The following is a 15,850-nucleotide window of genomic DNA, read 5'->3' as shown; positions in this document are numbered from 1 at the left end:
ATGGAGCAGCGCTGTTACTAGCAATGAGCAGGGTTAAATATGCATGAGATAATTTGCATGCAATGGAGGCTAAGCCGAGCGCACCCTTTAGCACCTGTGTCTATCACCCCTTATACTGCTTTTCTGTACACCCTCTGATTTCTTATCGTAGCGATATTAAGTCGGAGGCCCCAAAAAAACAAACCAAAAACTTCAAGAATAAAAAAAGTATGCCTGCCAGTCAGCGGGTTCGAAAATGGACCCTCAATTGTGCTGGAGTCCGTTTTCCGAACCCATGGCGGTCAGTGGGTTCGAAAACAGATGTTGGTAACATTAAGCGTCGGCTGTCAAGACCCCTGCCAGGTGGTGATTCCGCTAATAAGTCCTAGTTTTTTTGATGAAATATTTCTAGGTGCATTACTGAACCGGGGAATATTAACATGAAATTAGAGGGAGCCATGTGGCCATAGTGGTTTGGGGATGCTTTTTCTGACCCACTCCTGATTGTTCAGGTAGGAGTGTGTTCAGTATGAATGTTTGTTTAAATGATCATTTGTTTAAAAAGCATTTCTATTTTGGATTATCTTGGATTCACGTTATGATATTGTGATCAGATATATGTGAATAAACATTGCCACATAGTATTGTGAGTAGTTAGATAAAACAATATATATATATTAATGTTTATATTACAATTGTATTCATTTGAATAGGCAATTTAAAGTGTGATACTGCTCTATTTTGACCATTTTTCAGTAATAACAGAACCGTGAGGAGGAAAAGATAAGTTTGTGCTGGTGACTGGTCTTTTCGAGTTGAGTCCCCTGAAGAAGCCCGATAGGCGAAACAAGGTCCTTGTTGGGACATAAGAGAATAATTCATAAGTGGGACAGCAGTTAAGAAGATCTGAGGACCATCTGTGTGATCGTTTGAAAGAGTCATTCGAGACCAAGCCTTTTGACTTGGTCTCATATACATCATTAAGTAATAGTAAATTATATCAAACATAGAGGTTTGAAAATTAAGAGGTGTTTCTCACGAAAGAAGACAAATAGCCATATTGAAGTAAAAGATCTATTTATTTTTTGGTGGTGTTTGGGTGAATGAGGGGCAGAGTGAGATTAGAGGCAGCATAGAGTTGAGGGTGAACAAGATTGTATGTTTGTGGACATTGATAGGGCGATCTAAATTGAGTAGTTCAAAAACATCTGTATTAGATATAGATAGGTTTTATAAAAAGAGTTAAATAAATATTATGTTATATTTTCAATAAAACATAAATAATTTGTAATTGAACAATGTATTTTTCTAATTCAATAAGCAATAGTGCTTTTCTTTCCCAAACACACACATATGTGTGTGTGTGTGTGTGTGTATATATGTGTGTGTATGTATATATATATATATATACGCATATATACGTACGTAGACATACACATTTATACACATACAGATACATATACATACATACACACACACACAGATACATACACACACATATACACACACTTAGAGAATAGCCACTGAGATTAGCAATGGTTACATGGATTAGACTTAGTTTTTGGGTACTTGGCAGGTTCTTATGACCTGGATTGGCCACTGTTGGAAACAGGATGCTGGGCTTGATGGACCCTTGGTCTGACCCAGTATGGCATTTTCTTATGTTCATACACATACATATACGTATACACACATACGTATACACATATATATGTATACATACACTTAGAGAATACCCACTGCCATTAGCAATGGTTACATGGAATAGACTTAGTGTTTGGGTATTTGCCAGGTTCTTATGACCTGGATTGGCCACTGTCGGAAACAGGATGCCTGGCTTGTTGGACCCTTGGTCTGACCCAGTATGGCATTTTCTTATGTTCTTATGTTCATACATATACACATACATACACACATATATATATACACACACACATATATACACATATATAGATTTATTTATTTTATTTATAGTATTTCTATACTGGAAGTTGCTGTATAATATACATATCACCCCGGTTTACAAAGAACAGGAACTGTCGCTTCATTTAGTGGTTTACATTGGATGGATTAATCAAATTTACAAATTAGTCTAAATTGCTAAACAGATAAGAAAACAGTTAGAAAATAACAGTTAAACAGTTGGAAAATTAACATGCAAGTTACTGAATAAAGTGATTATATGATTATATACAGTTCAATAATGATCTTACTGAAGTTTTATGCTATGGGCAGGGGGAAGTCTGAAAATGTCTGTCTTCCTGTTCTATGCTTGTTTGAACCACCAAGTGTTAAGTTTCTTTTAGAATGTGGTGTGGCAAGGTTGAAGGTGAAGGTCTGGAGGTAGTGAGTTCCAGAGTGATGGGCCTGCTGTGGATAGTGTGTGTTTCTGCAGGGATGATTTTGGTGGTTGGGTGATTAGTCTGTTCTGATATGCACTTCTAGTTGGTTTCACTGAGGTGTGTAGCTGGAGTTGAAATGTTAAGTTGAGAGGAGTGATGTTGTGTAAGGCCTTGTGTATCATTATGGACTTGAATTGGAAGCCAGTGGAGAAGATGAAGGATTGAGGTAATATGATCTCTGTTTTTGGTGTTTGAGAGAATTCTAGCTGAGGCATTCAGGACCATCTGAAGTGGTTTGGTGGTGCATGCTGGAAGGCCTAGAAGGAGAGAGTTACAGTAGTCCAGTTTTGGGAGTATGATGGCTTGTAGCACTATGTGGAAGTCTCTGTATTGAAGGAGTGGCTTTAGTTTCTTTAAGGTTTGTAGTTTAAAGAAACATTCTTTTGTTGTGTTCTTGAAGAATTTATTGAGGCTGAATCTGCTGTCCATGATGACCCCCAGCTCTTTTACTGGATGTGAGTTGGAGTGCATGGGACAGTTTTCTGGTGCTATGAAGAGGATTTTGGTTTTGGTTGTGTTTAGTACCAGGTTGAGGATGGTGAGTAGGTTGTTAGCTGACAGCCATGTTATACTGGAATAAATGCCTTTGTGAAGTGAGTCTTCTATAGGGATGTGAATTTGTATGTAGGCAGTGTGAAGAAAGAAACTATCTGGAGAATTTGTGTTGGGGGTTTGCAAGGGCTGTCCCAGCGCGCAGGACCCTGGGTGGAAGGAACTTAGACTCGTAAATTGGGGAACCCTCCTTTCATCAAAGGGGCAAGTAAGGCTAAGGAATGACATTAAGAAGCAAGTCTCAAAATTAGAGAAAAGGTGCAAAGGCAGAATGAAAAGATGGGGCCAGCAGTTTGGATTTCTGCACTGCGACAGTCAGGAAAGTGACTTTTAGTAATAAAATCCTGCAGCTCCCCCTGGCACCACCTGCAGCCTAAGCCAGTCTGAATTCCTAGCAGGAAGAGACTCTTTGCACACGTCCTACATTTCAAAAGGCTAGTACAAACGAGAGATGGCTATAACCAACCTCACAACATCCCTTTAGGTGCCACCCCTCAAGCAGGCTCTCATCAGGTCCCCTTTTAAATCTTGCACTAGAGCGGCACTAACAGAGGGAAAAGGGGGACTTTTGATTTTTCTTTGGGTAGAATTCTACAATTTTTCTAAGCTTACCAGTGTTTATTGTGGACATTATATTAAAGGGTTGGACACCTGATTTGGGGAAAGGAACAACAGAATTAGAAAAGCAAGAGGAAGGGTTTTGGACCAGCAAAAAAAAAAAAAAAAGGAATACGACTTAGCAATGTGGAAATCTAGTGGGAGCTGGAAAGAGCTCCTTCTGTAATCCCAGGTAGCGCAGGCCCTGAGCCCGGATGGATGACTGCAACATCAGACAATAGACCATCCATAGGGGTCTGGAAAGCTGACGCACACATGGCAGATTATTGTTGAAATAGAAGACTGTAGGTTCTGTAGCAGAGATCTAGAAACGGTTCCACATGCTGAAGTCCGAAGGCGCAATGAAGTGACACCGCTTATCCTTACAGAAGTGCAGTGGTCACCCGCGCCTTTCCCACTCCAACTGCATGCAAGAAAACCAGCCCCATTCATAAAGCGGAAACAGACGGAAGCAGCAGCTCAATGACCATTCAGGTCCCAAATAGTACAACAAGGCAGAGAGAGAGAGAGCGCGGCCTAGTCCGGTTCCACCCTGTGGGCTCCAGAAGGAAGCTCTCGGGCACCATTTCAGGAGCTGTTTTAGTGCATGGGCTCTGCCAATTCAAGGTGGTTTATGTCTCTTTGGTTTTGTAGCACATGCTGAGTGCATCCGCAGCAAATTGTGTAATAAATCTGCGAGCGCAGGATCGTACCCAGCTTTATTTATTCAGTGTGTTTTACAGTCCACTATCTCCACTTTGTGATCGACACGGATTACAAATTACATGCACAATTCATTAAAGACAGCACACAGACAAACAAACATCACATTATTCACTTATTAAATTCTTCTTTAAAATAAAAAGCCTTTACTTGCTTCCAAAATATGATTGGAAGCAGAGGCCGTTTCATAAAACCCTGATCTTACTTCCCTTTCTATTGCAAGAGATCAACCCTTTCTGGTTTATGGTTACTTTTCCCACTGATTTTGCAACGTGGTTTAGAAACAGAAATGAAAAAAAATTGTCTTACGTTTTCCCTTTCTTTAGGTGGGGGGCTGACTCCTTTCAACAGAGCCCATGGAACGGGACATCACCCTGCAACAAAACCTCAGCATGGCTCTCGTTTTCTATTCCAGCAAACAGTCAAAATTACATCCCACCCTGGCGCTCTATACCCCAAGATCAATACTGACTCGAGAAATGAGAAAAAGACGGTGAAGCAATTGTACACAGCAGGGACTGAACACCAAAACTGCACTCCTTGTACACCAAAAAATCATTCTGCAATGCCTGAAGGCCAAGTGTCTGGCAGCCAAGCAAGCCCCTGGATTTAGGCTCTGCTAGGCCCATTCCTCCAGTTTTCAGTCTGCCCCATTCTTTTTAACCACAGTTTTTTTTGTTTTTTTTTCCTAGTACCAGAGATATATTTCCAGCAACGTCCAATCTCACATCTCTTACCAGACCAGTATGTGATCCTTGCACCTCTATTCAACGATTTCCACACCACTGTAAAGCATAGGCAAGGGAAAATGTTATCAAATATTTCACAGATCAATTATGAACCAATATCTCCTGTGATTCACTGTTTCTCTCCTCCCCCCATCACCCCTCTACCTTTCATTGCCAGCAGAAAGATCAATAACTTTTAGACATTAAGCACCACTGATAAATTGTCTTAGAAAGATTTCCCTTCATCAAGGATTGAGCGCCCCTTCCAAATATTAGCCCTCAGTTTGTGTCTCTGTACAGCACTGCCCACATCTGGCATGCACTCTACAAATCGGGACCATGTAAGCACATTGCATTCCTTTTGGGACAAGAGAGCACAGTACAACATAATTGTAATATACAATTTAGAGGGAAATTGTTGGGTTATTACCATTTAAAAAATAGTTATATTACAAAGATATCGGGATACTCCATGACATGTAGTTTGGTGTGGGTGTATAACATTTTAAGTGTGGGGTTGGGGGTATATTGTGTGAATGTGATATTATGGTTGTGAATGGTATCTGTGAATGTAAATGTATTTCAGAGAATATTTATGCCAATAACATGAAATAAATAAATGATAAAGATTTTATCTTGATTATAAAGGTTTCAAAGTACGGTAACAGACAGGCCGATAGCAGTAAAGCGCGGCCACGATTACCCCGTTTCGTACCCGCAGTTTGGCCGCGTAAGTCCAACCCATCCTTACCGCTTCTTTAAATCAACGGGTAACCCTTTCCGCCCGCAGCATGGATATGATCTGTAAACGCTCCGATTAGCTATTCCCTCCCATACAGTAACGTGCGCCCCGACTATCGCCTTTTTAACCTGCAGGTTAGCCGCGTCTTTAACCTGCTAAATTACCGCCTACCCTTACCCCCTGCGTTAGAGGGTAGGCGGTAAAGTTTGCCTATGAAATTTCACGGGCAAACTTTCCCCCAGCTCCCGCTCACCTGCCATGGATGCCGGTGTCCCGTACGGGCCCGCGCCGACAGGGACATTGACTCACAAATGTCCCTTCACGTTCTCTTTCAGCATGCCTTCTCCCGCTTCAGCAGCCCGGGGCGGATCGGGCACTCTCCGCGAGGCAGCCTCCAGCAGCCCCCGCCGAAGATGCATGAACGCACCGCCTGTACTTCCAGTTTGGGCACTCAAGGCACCTTCGCTGGCTTGAGCGCCCATATGGGACGTACAGGCGGTGCCAGCTCATCCTGCCAAAAAAAATGTCAGTAGTTTAGACGGCATGCTGGCAGGTTGCATTGTCACAGTGCACCACACAAGTATACGCTGTTTTTCAAAATTAAGAACTGACCGGACAACGTTGAATTTATGTAGACGGCTAGTGTCTACCTGGAGATCCCTGAGGAAGGAGTATAAGACTCCAAAACACTATGGTGTTGGAGGAAAACTTCAGGACTGCTTCAGCCATCTTTTTCTACGCGGATTCAAGATAAGTGCACACACTAGTAACTAAAATTGTACAGCGATTGTGCCACAGCTTCTTTAGCACCGGATGGTGCCTATACAAAGTACCCTCGCAACATATGATTATAGCAGCCTAGAGTATTACAAGTAACACTGAGGCCATTTATGACGGTTGCGGTACATACTCTCTAAGAGTTCCTTCCCAGCCGAATATTTATATTGTAAAACAATTGCACCAGCAGGCAACTGGAAGATTGCCAGGGCTGGGGGGTGGGTGCGCGGGATGGGGCAGGGCGGCGGCTCCCCTACCTTTCCTTCATGCGGGGCAGCTCCGGTTCGCCTGCCTGCCTCCCTCTGTTCCGCCACTCACTGCCTCCCCAGCGCCATCTTGCAGCTCGTGACGTCACCCCTGACCCTTGAGCGCCCAAACGCCGGCGAAGGTGCATGAACGCACGTCCAATTTGGCCGCTCAAGCAGCGAAGGCGCATGAGCGAACGCCGTGACCTCGGAGGTCCATCCTTCTGCGGTACCTCCATGGCTCCAACCGCCATCTTGTCCTCCTGGCTTGGTTGATTTGCTGCAGTTTTAGCAGTGTGGTGGTTGGAACAATCAAATAAATATACAAAAAAAATCTGCTGGAGGTACTTTATCCATTCTTGAGGCTCAGAGAAGTGTGAGACAGTGCATTTCTGGAAAGGTCCACGGGAGCCCAAATCAATCAGAAGCATCACACGACCCCCCGGCTCCTGGATTAATTCTCTGATCGCAGCCTACATCGGTCTCCTGTGCTCATCTTCACAAACAAGTTTAGATACCTTCCAATGTACCCAGTGTCTTCTCCGCTCCATTTCATGGTTCCCCACAAGAAAGTTTTCTACCAAAGCAGTAGCACCAAGTTGACAAGAAATTATAAAAAAGAAAAAAAAACCTTTTATTGCAAATAGAGCAAGACTGAAATAAGAAAAGCTTTAGCGATGAATTGAGCTAAGACAGTTAAATTGCTAACCTGCAAGCTAAATAATGATATTTTCTGAAAACTAAATATTGCAAAAAGTAAAGTGCCTTGCTTCTGAGTGCTCCTAATTTCCCATCTGGAGCTATTTAGCAGATTTCTGTCTCTTGATTTATTTTATGTACTTTTTTTTATCTTAATTAAATTAAACCTGTTTAGCTGTTAGAAGGAAGCAGGGGGACATAAGTCAGATCACACTGAGCCCTGATCATTTTCTTGATGAATCAAAACCTGATTTGGCAGCCGAAGACATGACGTCTTCAGTTTCCGATTTCTGTGTGTAAGACACATGTTGGCAATTTAACTGCCACAGTTCAGCCCTCTCTAAAACTCTTCTTGGGATTTTATTTCTGCTCCATTGTCATTAAAATAAAAAAAATCATTTTTTTTTTTTTACAAATGCATGCTGCTGCTTTAGAAAACGTTCCCACTGTCTCGGAAGGTGAGAAGCTCCCTGCTCTTCTATACAAAAGGAGCCATCTCAGGTACAGTCCTCTCTCTTACAGCTGGAAAGTCATTACAAGGACAACTCTTAGATCTGTGACTGCAAGATACTTTTACATATTTTCAAAAAAAAAAAGGTTTGTATTTGTTTCTGACAACCAGATATTGGGGATAATTTCCCATCGGGTGCCTGCAGAGAACGCCTTGTTTTGGTTTTCGCTCTCCTGATCCGGAATCAAATGAAGAAACACTGCAAGGAACAAACGCCAGTCCTATTTCTGGAGGCCCATATTCAGAAGGTTGGTCCAGCCAAGTTTGGGATTTATCTGGACAAACCTCAGCATTAAAAGTCCTGCCGTGCTGACTGGTTCCAGTTTCTCTGGATAACTTGGAGGTGTTCGGCGGATAAGCTACGTACTAACCCCTCTATGCAGAGTTTATCCGGCTCTGCTCAGCGGAGCGGTGCTGAAGACCCGTGGCAACCGACCTGGCCAACTTTAAGCAAACAAACTGGCTGCTCACTGCACTGCTGAAGATTGAACTCCGAGTGTTTTCTCTTCTTTAAAACATTTTAGAAAGCTGGATTTGTGCCACTTTTGTGTCAGTTTTCAGTGCTGTGAAGCATTTGATGAGCTGCTCTGGGCCACCAGGACCACTAAAGTTAATTGTGGCATTAAAACTTTGCCAGCAGAAGTACCTGAATGTAATCTGCCTTGAAGTGCCGAAAAGCAGAATACAAATAAAAGGAGGCGAACCGGGCTCGTCCCGGTATCGCCGATAGTAACGCGGGATCGGGCGGGAGGCAAGGCAGCAGAGGCGGGGGGGGGGGGGGGGGGGCGGGTGTGAGCAAGAGAGGAAGGAACAGGGGACCAATGGCGGCGCGGCAATTCGAACTGCCGCGCCGCCATTGGGTACAAGGGCTAAAGAAGGGAGCGGGGATAGCTGGGAGCGGGCATTGAGAGATCCGGCAGCAAAGCAAGAGGAGGTGACTTTGCTTCCCTCCCTCCCACCCTAAAGTCGTTCTGTGCTATTTTTGTGCTTGTTATTGGACTGTCGCAGTTGGCGGAAACCCGAGCCCTATTTGATTGTGTATTATGTGGAATCGGGAAGGGCACGTTGGAGGGGGGGGTAATGCTCGTGCAGCTTGGGGCCGCTGCACGGGAAGGCCTAAAGAGCAAGGGGGGGGCCGATGCTCAGGCCGCAAGCCTACCCTCGCTGACGACGCGGCGGGGTAGGTGAAAGGGGGGGGGGGAGCTCCAAGCTGCTTACCATTGGGCCGCGATGGTAAGTGAAGAATCGACATGCGGCAGAGGAGGCGGAGGCGGGGAAGTTATTTTGGAACAATGTTAAGTGTGGCTCGGGTTAGGTTTAATAAACTGCGGCCTTATTTTGTTATCCAATCAGTTGTAGTGTCTAATTTGTAAAGGTTATAGAGGGCTATGTTGAGTGAGTGCCTGAACGACTGGTCCTGAGTACCTGCGTTAATAAATAAGCCCAAAATGTTTACATCCCAGAGACTCTAAGGCCAGCCCTGCAAAAAGCAAGCGCAGAGCAAGCACTCCTTGCCGTAATAATCCTAACTCTTGGGGGACCCCTGGACTCATGTTTGCAGAGGGGTCCCCTTTACTTATGTCCAGATTTGGATTGATTTACTCTTCAAGTCCAAGCTCACGGTAAGTTACAGGTCCTGTAGGTACTTCCCTGCCCCCTGAGGGCTCACAGTCCAACTTTGCTCCTGGCGCAATGGAGGGTGAAGTGACTTGCCCAAGGTAAAATAAAAAGCCTGCGTGGCTTCCCTGTTTCTCAACTCTCTCCGCTCAGTACTAGGCTTTAACGTACCACCCCCCTCCTCCTTAACCCCAACACTCTCCCTCCTAATGTCTACTGCCTAAAGCCCCCCTACCCCCCTCTGGTAACCGGATGCTGCCGGCAGCTTTCCTCAATTGTGTTGGCAGCGCACGCTACCGCCATCTCCTCCTGGCCCATGCAGGCCAGCGTAAGCCACCTCTACTCGCTTCCAGCAAACGTGTGCTGGGCCTGTGCAGCCTGGCATGTGGCGTGCAGCCTGGCATGCCACGCGAGCCTTATCTTCAGTCATGGAAATCAATGCGGCAACAGAAAAAACACTCAGACCAACAAAACCACATAACCCATGCAATAAAATATATAGATAACCCCAACAGAGGCTCCTGTTTCACTAACACACTTAGCGACACTTAAAAACATCCACAAATATATATTTTCAAGACGTTTTCTTGATTTCCCAATCAACGTCAGCTTTATCTCTAAAAGAGAACATAATTTCAATGATGTCCCATGACACAAGACAGGTGTCAGCTTGAAAGTCTCACAGAACCAGCATTCGTTTTCAATAAAATGCCAGGAGCTCAATCAAGGCTCACAAAAAACTTAGCTTTTGACTGACTTCAGGGAACAATTAAAATGTATTGCAATAAACCAAACTTACAATATGAGCCAGTCTCAAAAGGATAGTGTGTGTTTCTTTATTTATAATTTTAAATCAAGCACAGACAGGAAATACTAATATCAAGAATGCAGGGCCCCCAGCGGGCGTCATGCTGGATCATCAATCGCCTGGTGGCCCGGGCAGTTTGCAGTTCAGCCACAGGCTGCGGAATCAAGCAGTTCATGCGATGTCGCACAATGCGACGGTGGCCTATATCCAAGAGCCAGCAAGTGTCGCGGGAAATTAGACCAACTGCAGATGATCCCAGCCTCTCACATTGCAGGAAAAGACAACGTAAGAGTGGACTCTCTCAGCAGCGAGGATCTGGACCCCGGAGATGGGTGTTGTCAGCCGAGGTGTTTCAGCTGATTGTGGATCGCTGGGGCCTTCCTTCCGTTCATAGACCTGCTGGCGACTTCTCAAAATGCGAAGGTTCCTCGCTTCTACAGTCCCTGCAGGACACATCCGTGCACCCTGGGAACAGAAGCTCTCTTACAGGTCTGGCCGGAATATAGATTGCTTTATGCCTTTCCTCCGTGGCACTTCCTGGGTAGGATAATTTGCAAGATCGGAGGTCACAGGGAGCTAGTACTCCTGGTGGCACCAGGCTGGCCCAGGTGTCCGTGGTATGCAGATTTGTGACGACTCCTGGTAGAGGTCCCCCTTCGTCTTCCGCCACACATGGATCTGCTTCAGCAGGGACCTGTTCTTCATGGGGATCCGACTCGATTCTTTTCTTTATTGTAAAATTATTGCTCTGGCACCCCCTCAAACTTGTTTGGTAACAAGGAGGATAGTACTTATGTGTGGTCTCTTAAGATTAGAGAATGTCCCTTTTTGGATAAATAACTGTTTTTGGAAACTCTCACTCCTGCATTTATGTAAAATTGTTTGAATGTATCAAATTCTGAAAAGTGCAAAATTAAAAAAAAAAAAAAAAATTTATCAAGCCCAATTCCCATTACTCCCTCAGAGGTCCCCAAAATGTGGGTTTTAGTTTGCAACTGCTGCAGGGATTGTGGTTGTGTCATGTCTGTCTGTCTGTCAGGGGCAGTAGGATTGGAACCCCCAGTCCAGAGTGTTCAAGACCAGGAGGATCTAGCGTTGGAACCAAGGAGACTCTAAAAGTAAAACAAAAGAATCTTACATTTTATTCTCTCTCTAACCGGCAGCCAAGGTAGTCACATGACCCAATTTAGCCTTTCCAAAGATAATGCTGGCTGCAGTATTTTGAAGTAACTGTATCCATCTTAGAAAAATCCATGCACATCCCAGGTTTGAGGGACTACATTGGTCTGTCCCAGATGAGAGGGGCGAATGCATTCAAGCTGTTAGCTCAAGTATAAAATTGTTCAGGGGCTGCGAAAGGTTATGACGTTCACCCGATTGCAGTAAGCTCTCCCCTCACTCATGCTACAGAGTCGGTCTTGTTTCAAGCTGCAGTTTATTAGCAACTCTCTCTAGAGAAAAACAAATTAACATGGAAGCAAAAGCAGAAGGAAGACGACACATAACAGAAACAAGGTTATGTGGCCCAAAACAACCGAGCACAAGAGTCAATCGGTCAATCGTAGAGACTATAGGAAGAAAATGTCAAACACTTGTACTTCAGAACAAACAATAAGAAAATGTTACAACAACCCGACATGGTCAAGTTTGGTCCCACTGCTGGCATCAGTGGTTAACTCAACAAATTATTCTAAGAGAGCATCCAATAGACAAACAAAAATGAAAAAAAAAAAAAAAAAGCACACAAGAGGAACAGGAAAATCTGATCAAGCCGACACAGTACTAAATGTGTGGAAAAGAATCCGAAAATCCTAAGAAATCCAAAGGAGAAAGGTGTTGGTAAACGAGTCAGAAAACTGCAGCCGCGTGTTCTTCTAAGGCAGAGGCCAGAAGCTGTTGGAAAACGTCTGTCCCCGTATTCTGAAGCCCAGGCAGGAAACAAGCAAAATGCTAAATAATAAAGCGAGGTCAACGAGCGTGAAAGGGCAATGTTAGGAGGGCCCGGAGTAGTGAAGTTCCCCAGAAAATGCTAGGACCAGATTTACCCACCTAAGGGGGTCATTTTCAAAAGCAAAAAGTCCCTTTTCGCGTGCGATCACTAAATGGGGGCAGAGTCGGGATGGCACCGTGGCCGACTCTGCGGAGACATCGCTGGTGGTGAAAGGTAAGGACCCTTATCGCCGCCACTTTCGTGCCGAATAACTACACCTTTTATGTTATATTTTTTGTTCAGATAGCCCTAATGCGTCGCCGCACACGTCTACTAAATTTCCCCCACTCATGCGCGCCAGATGGCATTCGTGCACACACGCGTGCAAGGTAGCGGATTTTTTTTTAGCAGCGTGTCCTTATGCCTGCCGGCAAACATGCGCGACTCTTAAAATCTGCCTTCTAGTGTAGTGATGGGAACATGAAATGAATAAAGAAAAATCTAGGCTTTCTGGTGTCATTGTTTTATAGTGGCAAGGTATTAGGAGGGATCAAAAGCAACGGATTAAATAAGCTTTTTGCTGAATGCTGAACCAGATTAAAGGAGTAAAACGCTAGAAAACTGACCATCGGGACCAGCAGCATGGTTGGAGCAAAAACAGTCAGCAGTAAGGGAGAGTCAAAGAGGAAGTCAAACCCGGAAAGAAGAGAGAGGTTAAAAACCTACAAAGTAAACAAATGCATCCAAGTCCACGGGAAAGCAAGAACGTCTTCCTCTCTGGAACAGAATTTATTGACTTCCAAAAATGTAAGTTTCTCTGACTTAAGGGCTGTAATACAATCCAAGGCTCTTGTTATAGTGGACAAGTAGGGCGTTTGCCTGGGACGTCAGGCCAGGGCAGAGGGCAGAGGTGGGAAGATGAACTCCAGTGGGATAGGCAGGGCACTGCCCGGCCTCCTGTACATTCCCATTCCCCCCCATAGGCCAGGCAAGCGTTCCCTGGGCTGGTTACTACTGGCCCAGCCTGCCCCTTTTGGGGGGATGGCCATGGGACACCGGACATGCGGCCAGCCAGAAAGGATACGCGCCATGGGATGTAGCACCAACAGCAACCCCTAGGACAAGGTGCCGAATTCTCCAGCAATGGTGCTGCTGTAATCCAGCCTGGCTTTTAGGATCTCCCTGGTGAATAGATTTGCATGTACTGCCTCAACTGTATGCAAATATATCTCATGCCTTGAGGTTAGTGATATCCTGAAGAGCAGACTGGTTGGCCCCCCTCTTTGAGTCTATAGACAGCATGCATACTGGCCAAGCGATTGCAAAGCTGAGCAGAAGTGGTTTGTGTTGACTTTTTTGATTATATTTTGACACAGGTGGTTGGACTTCTTGGGTCTCCTCCATTATACACTGCATCCTTTCTTTTAGAATCACCGTGATTCTGCACCTCCTACTGGTGAGGGGGTGGCATTGAGAGCTTCACGGTTGGAGGAGCTTCCCCTCTCAGTAGATCAAAGGATGCCCATTCTTCAGGGAGGAGAGGCAGAGAGTTAGTGGAATGAAATGTTGGAGGTGGGGGATTGTGGAGGTTTCACCAGAGTCCTGCACAGAAAACCCCTAATCCCAACTAATGGATGAGGAAAACAAACAAGAATGCAAAATTATAAAGTTACAAAATATTGCATTGAATGGAAGAATTTGATCTTTTAAAAATAAATTTAAAGAAATAATAATGTAGAATTAAATGTCCACCAAATCATTTCAGTTTAGTGTAACGAGGAGAAACTGGCACACTTTCCATCTCTGAAATGTGGTTTTCATCTCTTTGTCACATTCTAATGTGCATGAACGACTTTTTTCCGAGTTGACAGATCGGCCTGCATTACTTTGGAGCTGAATATTTCAGCAGGCAGTCATTTAATAATTAGTAACGTAGGGGTTAGGCATTCCCTTGGAAACGGAAACAGTGCAGAGAGCCTTGGCTCCTGGAGCTGTGTCCTGTGTGTTTGTAAGCTCTACAGGGCAGGAACTGTCTGTCGTGTGTTTCTGGGCAGCTTTGCAGAAATGATAAATCATGGTAGAAAGAGGGTTTTGGAAAAATGAAGGCCTGGCCCCATAAATGAAACAATAAAAGCAACATTTTAAAAGTCTTTTATGTGGGTAAAGAGCGGTTTCCATGCTGACAAATTATCCTTTTTGAGAGCGGCTAAAAGTCCACAGGAAATGGCGTTTTTAGATCTGGAGGGGGTGATTAAAATGTGTCCTCATTTTGCAAGAAAGGAGTAGCCACAGAAAATGCAGGTGCACACTTCCAGTTCCCACAGCAAATTTCCAAGCAATAATATTGGGGCAAAGTCTGTGGGGGAAACACAGCCTCACACATTCTCCCAAATCTCAGTTTGAAAAGCTTCCCTCCCCCCCCCCCCCCCCCGGAAAGGCTGCACTCACAGCTCAGGGGGAGATTCTGCACAACTTCTCTGACACATTTGCATACATTTTCTTAGATTTGGCTGTTAAATAATGCAAATGTAAGTTTTCTTTATAACATCGTCCTATTTTAAACTTTTTTATCTCTATGGGGGAATTTTATTTTATGTTTTTAATTTTGGGGGAAAGGGATCTTAGTGATCAGTACAGTGAAGGATGGTAGAGGGATTGGCATGAGGATGGGATCTCAGGATGGAGGGAGAAAGGAAGGAGGAGGAGGAGATCTCAGGTATGGAGGGAGGGGAGGATCAGATGGGGAAGGGCCAGGAAGGGAAACTTCCCTCTCTCATTCCCTGCCCTACCTTCTGCTGATCTCTTCTCTCTCGGTCTCTCACACACAAATCTGATTCCCTTTCTCTCATTCTCACCCCTTATCTATTTTCTCACACACAGTCCCTAACTTCCTTGTTTCATCTCTCACCTCCTGCTGATTCTCTCACTCCCCCACCCCTATCATTTTCAACTCCCCTTCCCTCCCCTTCCCTCCCTTTCACCCTGCTTTCGGGCAGCGCTGCAATGGAAGAGAATAGTGCAGATGCCTCAGGTCAGTTCCTCCTCCTTCTCTGCCACCCGGAGCCTGACTTGTAGGTTTAACTGCATGTGATGTAGTTTGAACCCCAAATCAGGCTCTGGTGAAGGCTTCTTACTGTCTTATCCCTGTGTTTAGATAAACAGACTTGGTACTCAGTCAGGTTAGGAGCATTTATTGGTTTTCAAAATAAGACAGAGTATCGGGAAGGAGGGACAAATGACTTGACAGTCACTGTCCGAGCTCCTTCAGTTTTCTGCCTGCACATTAGCTGCTTAAGAACATAAGAACATGCCATGCTGGGTCAGACCAAGGGTCCATCAAGCCCAGCATCCTGTTTCCAACAGAGGCCAAACCAGGCCACAAGAACCTGGCAATTACCCAAACACTAAGTAGCTCCTATGCTACTGATGCAATTAATAGCAGTGGCTATTCCCTAAGTAAACTTGATTAATAGCAGTTAATGGACTTCTCCCTCCAAGAACTTATCCAATCCTTTTTTAAACCCAGCTATACTAACTGCA

The 15,850-nt window shown here is 44.7% G+C and overlaps 1 protein-coding gene across 16 annotated transcripts in view; it reads right to left on the bottom strand.

The window, feature by feature from the left end:
* LRRK1 (leucine rich repeat kinase 1) overlaps positions 1-15,850 on the bottom strand; it is a 195,782-nt gene that overhangs the window by 71,775 nt on the left and 108,157 nt on the right. For 10 of the 16 annotated variants that reach the window (XR_003852414.1, XR_003852404.1, XR_003852406.1 and 7 more), the window contains 3 exons: positions 5,977-7,322; positions 4,991-5,038; positions 4,563-4,627 (listed from right to left, as the gene is read on the bottom strand). The exons of 1 other annotated variant lie outside the window; for it this stretch is intronic. The gene's annotated coding sequence lies outside the window, so the exon portion shown is untranslated. The remainder of the gene's footprint in view (positions 1-4,562; positions 4,628-4,990; positions 5,039-5,976; positions 7,323-15,850) is intronic. 5 more of the 16 variants (XR_003852408.1, XR_003852416.1, XR_003852409.1 and 2 more) reach the window with 3 other exon arrangements.

The sequence above is a fragment of the Rhinatrema bivittatum genome, chromosome 13, assembly GCF_901001135.1.
Source record: "Rhinatrema bivittatum chromosome 13, aRhiBiv1.1, whole genome shotgun sequence".
Taxonomy (NCBI): domain Eukaryota; kingdom Metazoa; phylum Chordata; class Amphibia; order Gymnophiona; family Rhinatrematidae; genus Rhinatrema; species Rhinatrema bivittatum.
The sequence above is the reverse complement of the archived record's forward strand: the minus strand, read 5'-3'. Positions and strand labels throughout refer to the sequence as shown.